Source organism: Daktulosphaira vitifoliae, unplaced genomic scaffold, assembly GCF_025091365.1.
Source record: "Daktulosphaira vitifoliae isolate Bord-2020 unplaced genomic scaffold, ASM2509136v1 Scaffold_1, whole genome shotgun sequence".
Classification (NCBI taxonomy): domain Eukaryota; kingdom Metazoa; phylum Arthropoda; class Insecta; order Hemiptera; family Phylloxeridae; genus Daktulosphaira; species Daktulosphaira vitifoliae.
In genome coordinates, this window is record NW_026099572.1 from 55,988,558 (window position 1) to 56,005,295 (window position 16,738).

Sequence of the window (16,738 nt, forward strand, 5' to 3'; positions counted from 1 at the left end):
ACATAAAAAAAAAAAAAAAAAAAAAAAAACACATCATAGTAAAATTAATACCTTCTTTGCTTCGCATCGAAGCTAAAAATTAGATTTAATTTATTTTTATGTTAAAATATAAATTAAGTATTAAGATTAATTCGAACATAACTATTTCTATTATACAACAATGATTAGAGGAAAGTTTTTAATGTACCAAAACCTACTTACAATTGTTCATTGCATTTTACTACGCACAGTTAGCAAAATAAACATTAATTATAATAAACTGTTAAATACCTTAACCCATTCGAGTGTGTACATTTGGTGCCATAAATTTTACCAAGCAATTCCTAAGCCGTACAATAAACCATCTGATCGTTAATTTGTTGGTAATTCTATAATAGTGTTAGGTATTCGCCCTTTTCCAGATGAATTTATGCGTATCAAATTTAATCCATTAATCCTCTAGTGACAACGATTTTCAATACACTGTTTTAGAAATAATAGTTTTCACGGTTATAACGTTATTTATTTTCTTACGTTAAAATATGAAATCACTCAAAATCATTTCTACAACCATATCTCTGCATAATAACTGCTCTATCGTTTATATTATAAACCAAGTCATTTGTCTGCATAGTTTTTCTTTAAATTCCGAAAGTTGAACATTTTTAATAAAATGCACAATAATTAATTTAAACATTAGTAACGAGCCCGTCATGTATTTTCATATATAAGGAAATTGTATACCAACTAAGTATTTTATAATTTTTGTTTGAAAACTATACTTTTCTATCTTAACTACTGGATTTAAATGTTTATACTTTATCAATTGAAATATATACTTGGTCATTTCTTCAAAGATGTAACATTAAGTTACTTATATATAAAAAAAGACAAAAATTTCATAAACGTGTTCTTGAAAAAAAAAAAAAGCACAAAGTGATGAATGGCTGAAAAATGACAATTTAATAATCAAATATGATTTAAAGCGAAGAAAAACAGTTTTATTTTAATATGAGGCGAAAAACACATGAGTTTTTATTAAATTAAAATTTTTTTTAGCTGTTGCAATCTAACTGTCAGTTGATCTTACATGATCTGTTATACATTGCATTCTTCGAGGTTTTGTTTATTTTAATAATTAAATTTGGAAGTTGACGAGGGTATTGGAGTTTTTTTTTTTTTTTGGCTAAAGAAATACTTTTGTTAAATTGTTTTAAATGTCAATTCATAAAACTCTAATTATCTAACAAAAAATAAAAACTTATTCGATATTATGATTCATATAAGTCAATGAATTATAAAAATAATTATACTTGCAATTGAATTTAATAGTGTATTTATAAACATGCCATAATTGAGATAACCCTAAGTATTACGATAATCTTTGATTTTGCATAACTTATCATGAATGCAATTAAGGTTAATGAAATTAACATTACCTTTTAAATTCATTTGAAATAAACTGCAAGTTATTTTGGAGTTTTAATTGTACAACTATTAGTATGAAACGGATACTACGGATAGCGTCAGAGCACACTCACTAACGCAGTGATTTACTTGTCAGCAATTGAGCTATCAGTTAACATGTCTCATTGGATCGTTTTGGGTATTGGCTATCTACTGAAAAAGTATTGCACTATGTCACCTTAGAGACTTTTGAAAAAGTCGATTTATCATTGTTAATCTCTAGTACTGTTGTCGAAATTTTTTTATTGAACACTTGCAAACTTCTAACTTGCATTTTGAAACGTTTTTCCACTTTCTTTTGTTTATTTTCGAAATTCGTTTCTTAAATTAATGTTTATTACCTTAAAAATATTATTTTAATTCGTATAAATATATTGTGGTATATAGATATATTATTTGTATATTGTGTATATATCTTTTAACCTTTCAAAGATTCATTTAATTTTGGTTTAAACATTTTTGGTAAATGAATAATTAACATTTATTAAAAATAATATTAAACATTTAAATTGAACAATTATACAAGGCAAATGTATTACTCAAAATACTATGGTTTCTACTTTAAAAATAATTTAACATTAACCATTAAACTATTAATTAAATTATAGCTTGTCAAGAATTAAATTTTGTTATAAAATACGTAGCGTTTGTGTATTTTTATACAGTACATAATTGAGGCTGAAAATCTTTTTTTTCTTTAAGTTAAGGGAAAATTGAATTATTTCAGAGCCTTTTAGCAGAGTAAAAGATAAAGGTAAGATGACGCTTTGCCAACCATTGATTTCTTGTATCATCCGCACTCTATCTGTTCTCATATTCTACACTATCTCACATTCTATATCTTTACCTAAGTGAAAATACAATGATACAAATATCCTATTTGCTTAGTCTTAAGTTAAATAACACCATTAATGAACGGTATATTTTTATAAAATTCAGTGAAATACGGGAAAATTATTGATAACACTTAGTAACGATAATAAAACTTATCGTGAAGGATTTTCTTATGAATTAATTATAATAATAAATAGCATTTAATGACTATCGATTGAAATAGTAGGAATGCCAAATAGGGACCACAGATTACTTTCGTTAATAAATGTTTTGAGATGAAATTTTAGGTATTATTAAAGCGTTTACAGTTCATTCTTCAATTATATATAGCTATTTATCATCAAATAACTGTGACATTTTTTCATAAGAAGCCAAATGATTTCATTAATAACAACATCGTTCATTTTTAGGGTAATGTCGAACGGCGTCTGTTAGGAAAATATTGATAAATTGATTTTTTTATAAGTACAAACTTAGATAATAACAGCGAAAAAAAAAGTTGTTGATATTTTTCTAATTAATTGAAGAATTTAAAGTTATTATAAGAATTACTGCTGTTAATATTTTCATTCCTAAGAGTCGTATTAATTTATTATTTTAATATAAATTATTATTTCCACGGTAAAAATAGAGTAATCACTTTAGTCTATGCATTTTCAAACTTTCGTTTTTTTATTATTCGTCAACATATGCACATATATTAAGAGATTAGATTAAATTTCCATGTACACACGAGTGCTCAAAACCATCACTAAATTTTAATGCATTTAAAACAGTTATTTTTTGCGTAGATATTCTAGCGAAGTGAATGTATAAAAATGTACTATAAATCTAAATATATATAGTACACATATTAGACATTATGTCGAGATAGTTGTTTGCATGTCTCGTTTTGGATTAGTTGTGATTTTCCCTATAATTGTTTCTCACCAATGTATATACGAATCGGAAAGTACAATTGGTTGGCCGCTACATTTATCCACGACACTATTCAAATAAAATAAAATTCACTAGGAAATAAATGAAAATCGTACGTTTCATCTGTTCTATTAAGTATTTGCTTTGTTTCGTATTCTATGAACATTTCGAATGACTTATTGTTCCATAAAATTACAAAATTAACGCAAAAATAAGACGATTGCTTTGCTTGTTTAACTAGATAAACAAAAAATGACAAACAAGCTTTATCTTCGTTTTTTATTGTTGCGCAAGCAAAATAAAAACTCTTGTCGATGTATTATTTTTAGTAATCATTCATTTTGTTAATTATAATAATCGAATATATTATAATAATAGCATTATGATGATAGAATTATCGACTAATTTATTTTTATCTACTTAAGTTTTATTTTTTATTGTTTAATTTTTATAATGTCCAAAGGGTGTGGAAATTTAACAAAAATATAATACAAACTAAAATAACTGAAAAATATTTCGTGAAAAACGGCGAAGACAATATTTCTATAGTTCTGTAGTGTAATTGCGTTTATGTGTTTGTGTATAAATATTTGTACAAAGGTCGTAAAAATAACTTGCTAAAGTAAGTTAAAAAAGGTGTAAAGAACCAATTTTCGTAAAAAGAAACTGTGGTTTATCTAGTTTTATGTATTTTACGACCAATAGCGATATACAACTTATAATCAAAGTTAGAAATACACTCGTAAATCATAACTTAAACAAGATAGTTTTACTACTAGTGCTCAGTGCACTGAATACAATAGCTAACAAATACACTATTGATAGACTCTATAACAGTAAATTCAGGATACCGAAATTGTAATTTTTTTTGGTAGTCTTTATCACTGTGAGTTTACTGTGTGGCGATTAATTTACTACTCAAAACTTGATGGTTATCAGTATTTTATGTGTCTCTTTTATAGTTCTTAATTTTAATTTTTAAATATTTATAAAATTTTAAATTGGAAACCGAAAAAAAATTAATTTGAGTAATAATAATGTTTATTTGTATGAAAGTTATAAATTATACACAACACGTTAAATACAATAAATTAGTAATGTCATGTTATGAGTGGAACAAGGACTAGTGCATTCATACCAAAATTTTTAAAAGTATTTTTATTATTTTATCATTATGTACACATATTATTGTTTCTTATATATAACCTTAACTATATTAAATTTTAAATTAAATAGGTATCAAAAGTGTGTTATAAAACAATGATGTTAATTTGTTAAATAAAATTTAACATTTAAGTTTGTTTCATTACATACTTTGTTGATTGTAAAAATATATGTTAATAACAAAATATAATTACAATTTATTTATATGTATCAAACATTCAACATATTTGGTGCGATATTTTGGACATTGACTGTAATATTGAATTAAAACTTGGAAAGATTTGTATTTTTTTGGTTTAATTAGTTAGCTAAATAATGCTTGCCTTTAAAATGTATTATAATTTGGACAATCGAAATAATTTAACTTACGATATAATTATTCTTTCATTTATAACTAAACAAAATATATGATGCAGAAACGGTGAAGTTGACACATATAAATGTTATAATTGAATAAAATACAACATGTATACTTATACATTTATATGATATTTGCGTTAATTCAGAACGAACAGTTTTAGATCATTATTAAAACAATATGCTTTTGTAAAAAGTTAATCTCTTGTTGTAACAGTAGCATTCGTTAAGCTTATTTAAGAATTTACAGTTGGGAATTTTCGAGACAGTTTCTTGACAATGAAAATGAGGTAGTGAAAATAGAATAAAAAAATTTGAATTAAATATTCAAGTTACACTGTTTAGGTAGAATTGTTTCAATTTCAGCTATGCTCTTTAATTAAATATCAGCTGAAATGTTTAATTGAATAAGTAGCTCTCTAAAGTGTTTAATAATTTAATACGCTTATACGTTCAGAATACATTATAGACACAATAATTTTTTTTATAATTTACCTTTATTTGATAAAGAAATACATTCCAAGGTTTAGAATAGTTGCATGAATACTACTTTTTAATTAACATCTTGATTAAACCCTATAGTTCAAATAGCATATGGGATTTAATAAATAAAAATAAAAACCGGAGATAATATAATTACCAATTTTGTTAAAAATTGAATATAAAACAATTATTATACATTTTTTTACAAACAGATTTTATTTGCTGAAGATATTAACTTTTATGGTACAATCTCATTCCCGTCAAATTATTTGTTACTATAAAATGACTTTGATTCCATTGTCCTTTGGGTATATCGTGTTGGCCTCATCCTTAATTTAAATAAATGTCACATTGTATATTTTTTTATAGAAAACAATCAAACGTCTTAATCTTATCTCCATTCTCTAGTTCGTTCAATATTAGAGTATGACGTTGTTTTGTAGCGCTCATATTTAGCAAGTAATTAGCTCTGAAATGAACGGGTTCAAAACCGTTTTCTATTTTATGCTGCATACGTTTTAAAGATATTTTATTCCCTCCATGACTACTCTATTGTACGTTTTACTCTTAGCATTCCTGTTTAGCTTCCAGACAAATTAATGCTGACTTTTCGTTCGTTAATGTGCTACTCAATTGACATATGTCATCTATTTCTTTCCGTGTTCCCACTTATCCAACGAGAATCCATGTTTTTTTTCATGTTCCTTCGCATAGTGCCTCCTAGAGTCATAATAATCGTCAGCATAGAATACTTCGTCTCTTTAACAATATATATTTGTCAGCTTTTTTTGCATCAATTTTGTACATTTTGTTCGACATTGTAAGCATAGGACTATGTAAATTTTTGTTATTTTCATTTCTTATGACTAACTTGCTTTTTACTCCGTTACTTACGTTTTATTATAAGTGTAAATTTCCGTTTGATCTTAATTAATAAAATAAAACACATGCATTCATCACTTTAAGCTTTGGTTCATAATAAGATAAATTTTAGTGCACTTGTATCGTTAGGATGCGTTAAACGGAATCAAAGAGATGTGAAATAAACCCACGTAATAAGATTCTAGATAATATCTCGAATAGTTAAATTTTATACAAACGATCTGACACCATCTATTCTTAAACACTTTATGCCAAATGGCAACTCGTTTTTTTTAACGTAAGATCGAAAAATGTTTTAACTATTCAGTTTGTGTAAATAACATTTAAGAGTCCAAAACAAAAGAAACATTTGCCGGTCGAATCAAGAAACGTAGTAATAGTCAAAACTCAATCAAAGAAGATAGTCAGACTCAACTTATTATACTTGAGTAGTACTGTAAAGTATAACAGTTGTAGTTGCAGTAATCAACACTAGAGGTAGAAAATGTCTGGGTTTCCTCTTATTTCTATTGTTATTTAACTGCAAAGGAATTTTAAATTTAGACACATCGTAGACTATAAAATGTACATTTTTATGTAATTTTATGATAGTAATAGATTACGTAATAACAGTATATCTATTTTATTAATCGCAAATATAATTATAAATAAATAAGTAATACAACGAAACACAAAACTTATATAAGATTTTGTTTTTCACGCATTTATGAAGTAATATGAAATCATTGATTGAAAACATGTAAACATTTTTAGCAATACGACAATCCACAAAAGCTTTAACACATTCAATATGAAATCAGTTAGTGCGCAGAATATTTTCAAAGGGATGTCACAATATATGTGTTTTGACAACTATTTTTGTACATTATCTAATAAAATACTTGTCTTTCAGCTTAATACAATTTATTAAATATTGTATTATTTATAATAATCTACTTTATGGCAATACATATTTAAACGCCAAGCACTATACACAATGTGTATAGTATTACACATATCACACGTTCACTTATTTTTAAAAATAAAGTAAGATCTTTTTGAAATGATTTTTAAATAATTATATCAAATATACCTTTACCTCATTTATTGTAAAAGATGAGCTCGCGATACTTGGATATAAAAAAATATATATTTTAATTTTATTTGGCAAATTTTTATAGTTAATGTTTTTTTTTTTTAGTTAATAGTAGTTTAATTTGTAGTTAATATTTGAAAAAACGCATAAAAAAAAAACAGAAAATATGCATAGCACCTAATCAAGGGGTTGTCATGATTTTCCTGACATCTCTCTTAAATACATTTGTGGAATTAGTAACTAGTCTGTAGCAATTAATTAATAATAACTACTATGCAGTCGACTTTGTATTTTGAATAATTTTTATTGTCGGCCGCATGGCTGGTAGCCTTTTGTTCCCAACCCGTTCAGATTGACTTATTTTAATTTTATTATTAGATATTTTCATTTTTTAATTTATTGCAGTAATATTTTACAGAAATATATTTTCTGTTTCTAGTTTTAACAATAAATAAGGGACAAACAAACAATTAAAAGATCGATTAACCTTAATTTACATAATATTATACTATTGTGTCCAATAATTAAATATATTATCGTGCTATATTTTATAACAACTAAATTATCAATATACTAATTAGAGGATTTTCTGGTACAATCTGATTATTCTGTAAGGAAATTATGTTTACGATGACATGTATAGTCCTCATTGTACACAGACTGTGTTTTCTTAATTAAAGTATTATTATGGTTAAAATAATTGTATCATAATTTAATAATATAGTTCGATACGCATGAATCAATTATTTTACTTAAACAACAATTCTAAAATCATATAAATCGTATTCTAAAACAAAAAAAATTAATTATTAATAAAGTGGAATTTTGATCCTAATAATAATTGAATAATTTGTGTTAAATAATAATTTAAAATTTGGTTTATTTCAAATGGAATAAATTATTTTAGTTGAGTTCAACATAAAAAATTCAAGTTTTTGTTATTATAAATATATTCTGTGTATAAAAATAAATGGTTTTTAGATAAGAGTGTATTTGTTATGTATCGTATACATAATCTGTAATAATATTTAATTATAATATGTATCTGTATATTATTTATATATAAATAATTTAGAATCAAAGAATAAATTCTTGTAGTAGTTCAATTAAATAACGTTAAAGGAATTTCAATCGTTGTTGTATTGCAACTGAAACGATATTACATAGACTACATGTATAGTACATAGGTTAGAAAGATTAAGTACTTTAATTAATCTAAGTCTATATTTTATTTAGTTACATCATTTTTCAATAGTAAATTGATAGTTCTGTATAGTAAAAATATAATTTATTTAAGTTTAAAGTATTAAGAAATTTTAAATAGTGTCTATAGTTTTTTATCAAAGGATACATGTCACTACATTAGACGAAAATAATAAAAACATACAATTGTGACTAATATGTTCACCGAACAGAAACCATCTGTGAAAAATTACAGAATTCGAGTTATATGATATTATTAGTTTCACTAACTTAATCAACGTATTACTTAAAGTCAAAGCACAAAAGATATTTTTGGTTGTTACAAGTTTTATGTTACTATTATACTAGGCAAGGGTTGTTAAAAAGGATTTTTTCAAAAGGAAAAATCTATTTAAAACCTAAATAAACAGTTTAAAACATACGACAAAACCAATGTATGTTTTGATATTTTTGGCGTTTTAAACACGATTAAAACACTGTTTTAAACAAGCAGAGTTTAAAACGTAACAACTCTGTACCAGGCTATAAATTTGTTAAGCAAAAATATTTGATTTGCTTTAAACTTTCTTTATAGCCATTAAATATGTATAAATTTGTTGTTAATGAAATATTCTATATGTTCATTACTTTACCTTAGAAGAGTATCAAGTTGATTGTTAAATTGAGTAAATCATGAAATTAAAAGAAACTAATAAAAACGTATTATTATTTTTATTTTTCGAAGAAGTTCACGATAAAAAAATCGTCCTGTATATATTTTTTTCAAAACGATAAATAAAAAATAGTCATTACTCTCATCGGGTCAAGAGTACGGTTAAATATACCTAAAATACTAATTAATATACATTTAGAAGAATATTTCCCCAATAATTTCTAATCGAAAAACAATTCATACATTATTGTTACCAGTGGAGTATTCATCCAATACTTAAGTATCAATAGCAGAAAATTCTCACTTTGTTGGATACGCATCGGTCAAATGTGCTGTCGAGAAATTGCGTGTTGTGATTACTTATGTTGTCGTTATGCCATACCGAGTTGTTGTCGGTCTTTTCTCTATGTCAGCATTGCCGCCGCAATCTTAGCGTTTTTTAGATATAAGCTCTGTGACGTTTGCGAGCCAGTAGTTTTTGTATTCGTTTTGTTGTAAAAGTAAAATATCACCTTTGCGATTGTCGCACCTGTGCGTACAGTTTTATCGCCGTTGGGTCTATATATTTTCTGAGATACATCGCAGTACCGTTCACAGCATATTGTACACATTGGTCAGCTACTTGCATTCGACTTCTATTGATCCTTTCAATATTCAACATTATCATCAGTCGTTTCAATTAGCCGGTAAGTATAATGATTGTTCATCTTCCTTCTAAGATTTACTCACATTTATATTTTATTATTTGTTTATATCAGCTCCATTGTGGCATTAGTATTGATACCCATTCCACATTGGTGTATATAAGACTTTATGATTCATGTACTGAATTGTTATAATTATGTATTGTAAAATTCATTCATACAGTCCTTTATTCGTTTTCCTCGACATAGACTGACTTAAGACAAAATTAAACAACGAACGTTAACGAACCCGCATGAATACCACCGGGCGCTGCGTTCATTCACAGTTAATGGACTTACTTTTAAACAAAATTGTATTGTTTTCATGCAAACGTAAGACACAGTAAATGTTATGTTTACAGTTTTAAAGAGTTCTGTTAGTTGAACGAAACTAATTGTATTGTACTGGAATGTTTGAGCTTGGTGACATCCTAGAACTAATTAGTGCCCAGGACATATTTAGTGGCTATAAATAAAGTTAAAATCTAATTAAACATTTTTGCTACACAAAATTAGGATCTGATATATGTTGTTACATGAATTCTGTAACAACCGACACTTTTTTTTTGTACTTTGATTCTAAGCTACTGAATCTACTAATGTCTTCCTAATACCTTCTAATTCTGCAATTTTTCACAAACGGTTTCTTTATGGTAAACATATTAGTTACAAATGTATGTTTTTATTACTCGCGTCTGATGTAGTGACATTAGTTTTTGGAAAGATTGACGTTCATGTTTGTTGAACGTCATTTGTTTTTTCAAATAGTATATGAATGTCAACGACATTCACAATTTCGAAGAATTGAAACAATTTTAGAGCCGTTCACATAATTAACAATAATATCATGATTTCGATAAATTCATGACGAGTTGGTATAATGAAATTGTATATAGAAAAAAAATCAAGTAATAAAATATACCCATTAAATTATAAGTAGTATATGGACTGTCTCTGTTATCTTGCACAGTCAAATGTTGATTTAATCACTGGAACTACACATTTACAATACTAACGATTCTGACGAAAAAAATGAATATGATAATAATTTGGAAAATATGAAGTTTACATAATAGATACATAATTTATAAAAAGAGTTCTTAAAATTAAATTATTTCATTCTAATGTACGAAGGGGCGTAATTAAAAGGATGTAGGCGTATAGATCTCCCAAGAACACTATATTTAAGTAAATAATGATATTATTATACAAGACTTTCCATTTACTGTTGAAAATCTAATTATGTTCAAATGACAATTTTATAGACAGAATAATAAAAGAATCACTCTGTATATAAATATAACTCTAAATACATAAATATATACATCTTTTTTCATCTTATTGTTGACACAGTTTAAAGTTAATGTTGTAATCTTGCAATATTCATACAGTATGATGATCATTAAAGATAAGCCATGCCAAGTAAGAGAAACTTTTTTTATCTGTTTGCCATAATTCATTAATTATTACTTAAAGCTCATACAGTTCTTTAATAAATAGGCTTATAATAAATGTGTTTAATAGTTAATTTTTTAAACTTAAACGTTAATGTTCTCGGTTAACTCAATAAATATCGCCATTAAATTAGTTATCATTTAGTAAAATGGTCTTTTTTGAATTATAAAATGTAGCATTGTTCTGTATAAATTTTTGATAAAAAAAATTCGTATTTTACCGCCACCTAGTTATCAAATAAGTTTTGAGTAACTTTCGTGTTGAAAAATCCTTGAGATAGCGCCACTAAAAGTATCATGTTAAACATAAAATAATGAATATTTTCAAGAAGTACTTTTATGTAGTTGTGTGTGTACAAGTAAAATAAATATACTCAAGTCAAGTAAAGGTTTTATTTTTATATTTAAACGGGGAATTAACCTAATATTTTTAATTTTGTCAAAATAATTATTTTATTAATTTTTTAAATAAGTTAAGGTTTTCTATACAATACATTTTTTCAATCGAAAACAAATATTTTGTTTCAAAAAAAATAACTTCATCAAAAACATAATATTATTTTAACTTTCCTTTATTTATTTAAACTGTGTTACAAACAAATTCATTTTATCAATTTAAATATTTCAAATAATAAAATAATTGTAAAAGCTTTTGAAAAGGCTAAAAAGGGATAGTTAAATTATAAATATTTTGTAAAATTTTACTAAACAATGTAGCGTAAATTATTTAATAAAGTTATGCAGTCTTTATGACATTACTTTTTAAATACTTACCTTTTTCATTAAAACTCTGAAGAATTTTTGAGCAACAGCCTCTTAAAATATATCAAGTGCTCATCAAAGCACTAAGTTAGAGGTTCTCTAACTTAAATACTATTACAACGATAACAGTATGAGATGTTTAAAAATTTTGTCTTAGGTTTACTTTTAATTTTTACCGTCTGATTATGTAATCTTTTTTTTTTTGCCTCTAAAAAAAGTACAAAAATGCTTGGGTTTATTTTATGAAGTGTTTTGAGATTTCATTATAATGAGTTAAAAGAAAATAATACACCTTAAAAACCATCTAAGATATAAAAAAAATAAATATTTAAGTAAAAAAATATAATAGCATTGAGTGAAAAATAATGTGCTGTATACATATGTTGTAATATCTAGTTTCCCAACTTGTTCTGACAACTCTAATAACTTTTGATCAAATCAATATTTTACGTTACTTTTTTTTTTTAATTGTTATACATTTGGACTGTAAAAATGTTATAATAAAAATAAGTATTTTTTTATTTATTGAACAAAGTTATTATATATTTTTTATTTATAAAAAATGTAAAAAAGAAAAAAATCTTATTAATATTCAATATTAAATAAACTGTAACATTGTAAAGTTGTTGAAAATTTGATTTTGATGTGTTATAAATAATAATAATAAAATATAATCAAAAAACACCCGAAAATTAACTTAATTAAAACAAAATAGTAAGATATCAAGAATAACAAGGAGAAGATAATGTAAAATAAAACATTGAATTTTAAATAAAAAAACGGCCTAAGAAGTTCTCAAACCAAGTAAAGCAAATCTGTTAGGGCGGAGCGTTACAAAACATGTGTCGCTTACAACGGAGTCTGTAAACTTTGCAGGGGACAAAAGGGTGTGTGAGACAAGTAACATAAGTAACTTAAATCTATGAATAAAAAATGACTAGATGTGCAGTTATCAGAAAAACTTAAATATTAAAAATAAGGCAAAGCAAGAATAAATAATTAATTGATTACCTGCAAATTAATGATCAAAATGCTACTTTGGCATAATCAATATAGTATAAAAATAAATCAATAATAAATAACTTATAGTGTAAATAATAATGATTAATTGTAAATAAATAGATACATTAAATAATAATATTAAAACAATTTTTGTCTTTTTGTAATAAATGTATTAACATATAANAGAATCCTTTAAATTATTTTCAATCGAAAACAAATATTTTGTTTCAAAAAAAATAACTTCATCAAAAACATAATATTATTTTAACTTTCCTTTATTTATTTAAACTGTGTTACAAACAAATTCATTTTATCAATTTAAATATTTCAAATAATAAAATAATTGTAAAAGCTTTTGAAAAGGCTAAAAAGGGATAGTTAAATTATAAATATTTTGTAAAATTTTACTAAACAATGTAGCGTAAATTATTTAATAAAGTTATGCAGTCTTTATGACATTACTTTTTAAATACTTACCTTTTTCATTAAAACTCTGAAGAATTTTTGAGCAACAGCCTCTTAAAATATATCAAGTGCTCATCAAAGCACTAAGTTAGAGGTTCTCTAACTTAAATACTATTACAACGATAACAGTATGAGATGTTTAAAAATTTTGTCTTAGGTTTACTTTTAATTTTTACCGTCTGATTATGTAATCTTTTTTTTTTTGCCTCTAAAAAAAGTACAAAAATGCTTGGGTTTATTTTATGAAGTGTTTTGAGATTTCATTATAATGAGTTAAAAGAAAATAATACACCTTAAAAACCATCTAAGATATAAAAAAAATAAATATTTAAGTAAAAAAATATAATAGCATTGAGTGAAAAATAATGTGCTGTATAAATATGTTGTAATATCTAGTTTCCCAACTTGTTCTGACAACTCTAATAACTTTTGATCAAATCAATATTTTACGTTACTTTTTTTTTTTAATTGTTATACATTTGGACTGTAAAAATGTTATAATAAAAATAAGTATTTTTTTATTTATTGAACAAAGTTATTATATATTTTTTATTTATAAAAAATGTAAAAAAGAAAAAAATCTTATTAATATTCAATATTAAATAAACTGTAACATTGTAAAGTTGTTGAAAATTTGATTTTGATGTGTTATAAATAATAATAATAAAATATAATCAAAAAACACCCGAAAATTAACTTAATTAAAACAAAATAGTAAGATATCAAGAATAACAAGGAGAAGATAATGTAAAATAAAACATTGAATTTTAAATAAAAAAACGGCCTAAGAAGTTCTCAAACCAAGTAAAGCAAATCTGTTAGGGCGGAGCGTTACAAAACATATGTCGCTTACAACGGAGTCTGTAAACTTTGCAGGGGACAAAAGGGTGTGTGAGACAAGTAACATAAGTAACTTAAATCTATGAATAAAAAATGACTAGATGTGCAGTTATCAGAAAAACTTAAATATTAAAAATAAGGCAAAGCAAGAATAAATAATTATTTGATTACCTGCAAATTAATGATCAAAATGCTACTTTGGCATAATCAATATAGTATAAAAATAAATCAATAATAAATAACTTATAGTGTAAATAATAATGATTAATTGTAAATAAATAGATACATTAAATAATAATATTAAAACAATTTTTGTCTTTTTGTAATAAATGTATTAACATATAATTTAACAAGTGCTTATAATACTCTTTATTAGAACAAATATTCAAAATAATTAATAATAGAATTACTACAGTAATTTACGACGAATTGTGCGAGTACACTGGCTAACTGTGACACCTAAAACTCATTTGAAACTAACAAAAAATATATACTTCACTAATATACAATTAACACTTAGTAAAATAATAATAATTATAACAAGCTAAAACTCAATAACACTGTAAAATAGGAACTATAATTTACAAGTATTTGCTCTTAAACATTTTACACAAAAATACAAGCATATCAAAATTTAACGTTAACACATATACTAATAATTTACTAACATTTTTATATCACCTAATATTTACCTATTAAGAGGAAGAAGGTGGGGGAAACGAGTGTAATTTGACTCGGACTAGGTTTAAGTGCCGGCTTTGAGCATAGAGCGCAACACATAATTCGTTTGAGCCTTACAAAACCCATATAATAAAGCTTTATCATGAACCAATATAAATCTCTATTAATATTAATTTAATTGCATATTACGTGTAAAATACTAACTGGATATTAATAATAATTAATAATTTAGTATATCAATCGTAAAAAATCAAAATGAATTGGGATCAATACACACCCAACACATATGTCCGGATACAATAGACATGTCATCACTGCCATTGGATGTCCTCTATATAATTGCAGAATACATCTAAGAAGATGTTCACAATATCAACGCTGACTATTCCGATGAGCTATCAGTTCATGAAAGGAAGTGGAAAGGAAATTTCTCAAATATTTTTACATGTATTATTTGGTCTTCGATTGACTGATGATTTACTCCAACAAAAACAACTGTTTTTTGTAAACTCTTACTTTACTAAAAAGTAAATTTGTTGTGGATTTTGATTTGTTTTGGATCAGCTTTAACTTTATTTGTTGTCAGAACATTTTTACTTTAATATAAAATTGAACTGATGATTTAACAAACAAGACTAGGTGTGAAATGAAGAATTAGGTGTACATAAAATTGTCTCAGCGGTACTTTATCTAAATGACTTTGTGTTATTTCCCATCACAACTCAGTTATATTATTCATAAAAAATTGTTACATAAGATTATTGTATCGTTGTCTCAACGAATAAAATTATTGATATAAAGAAAATTTTGAACAAGATGTTTGTATTAATAACACGAGTTAATAAACGCTTGTTCATTCAATTAACGAAGAAAGTTCAACGAACCAATTAATTTGATTATCAATTGTTAATAAACGCCGTTCAATAGTATTATGAACGGTTTTTTTAGTGAGTCATTTTTAAAAATGTTAATAAACTAAGAAGAATAAATAGAAATTTATTGTTTTAAGTACAAAAATATAATTATGCTAAATTTCAAATAAATTATTATTTTAAGTCACCTTACTATATATTAGCTCATTTTCAATAAGTTTTTACAATTCTACAGTTTCATAAATGAAATTTTCTCAGTTAAAATCGTTTTTACGAAAATCAATAAATACATTTTTGCGTAGAAAACACTTTAATCTGTGAGTAGTTTAATACTACGTTTATACATCTTAAAAAAAATAATATTATCGTATAAAAATTTCAAAAAAAAAAAATGTATTATTAATCATCATTATAAAATCGAATAAATGGCTTCTTTCAATATTGAACATACTTACTTTAAAAATGTATTTTATTTGCTCTTATCGAATACGTACGGTTCGTGTTTTCCGGAATAGATTTACAAAAGATGATTATATTAATGTGTACTTGTAAATTATACTTTATATTTGCGACAAGGGTAAAGTTAACTCGCGTACGCCACATTGATAACGTTAAATATGTACATTCGTATTAAAAATATGTGTAACACGGCACTCCGCTTATGCAATATTACTACACCAGTGAGTAGTTATTTTTATGTTGTGTGTTTAAGTAAAACAATGAAAGTAAATTGACGTGTCAATGGAAATGTACAACAATAAAAATTTATAAATTACTTGTATTTACCGTTCACACTTATTTTGTATTCGGTATATAAAAGTAATAGAAATAATAAAAAAGTGTAATATTTTAGTAACATATTTTCATTCACGAGTATCGATTATATCACGTATGAATTGCATTGGCGTACCTAAAAGAATTCTTCAACAATTGATCAAAAGAGATCGGATAAAAGTTTTGAACTA

General features: G+C 25.0%; 1 protein-coding gene across 1 annotated transcript in view; it reads left to right on the plus strand.

Annotated features, from left to right (window-relative positions):
• The window catches only part of LOC126894128 (glutamate receptor ionotropic, NMDA 2B), a 107,311-nt gene that overhangs the window by 45,647 nt on the left and 44,926 nt on the right, over positions 1-16,738 (plus strand). The window lies entirely within an intron of this gene.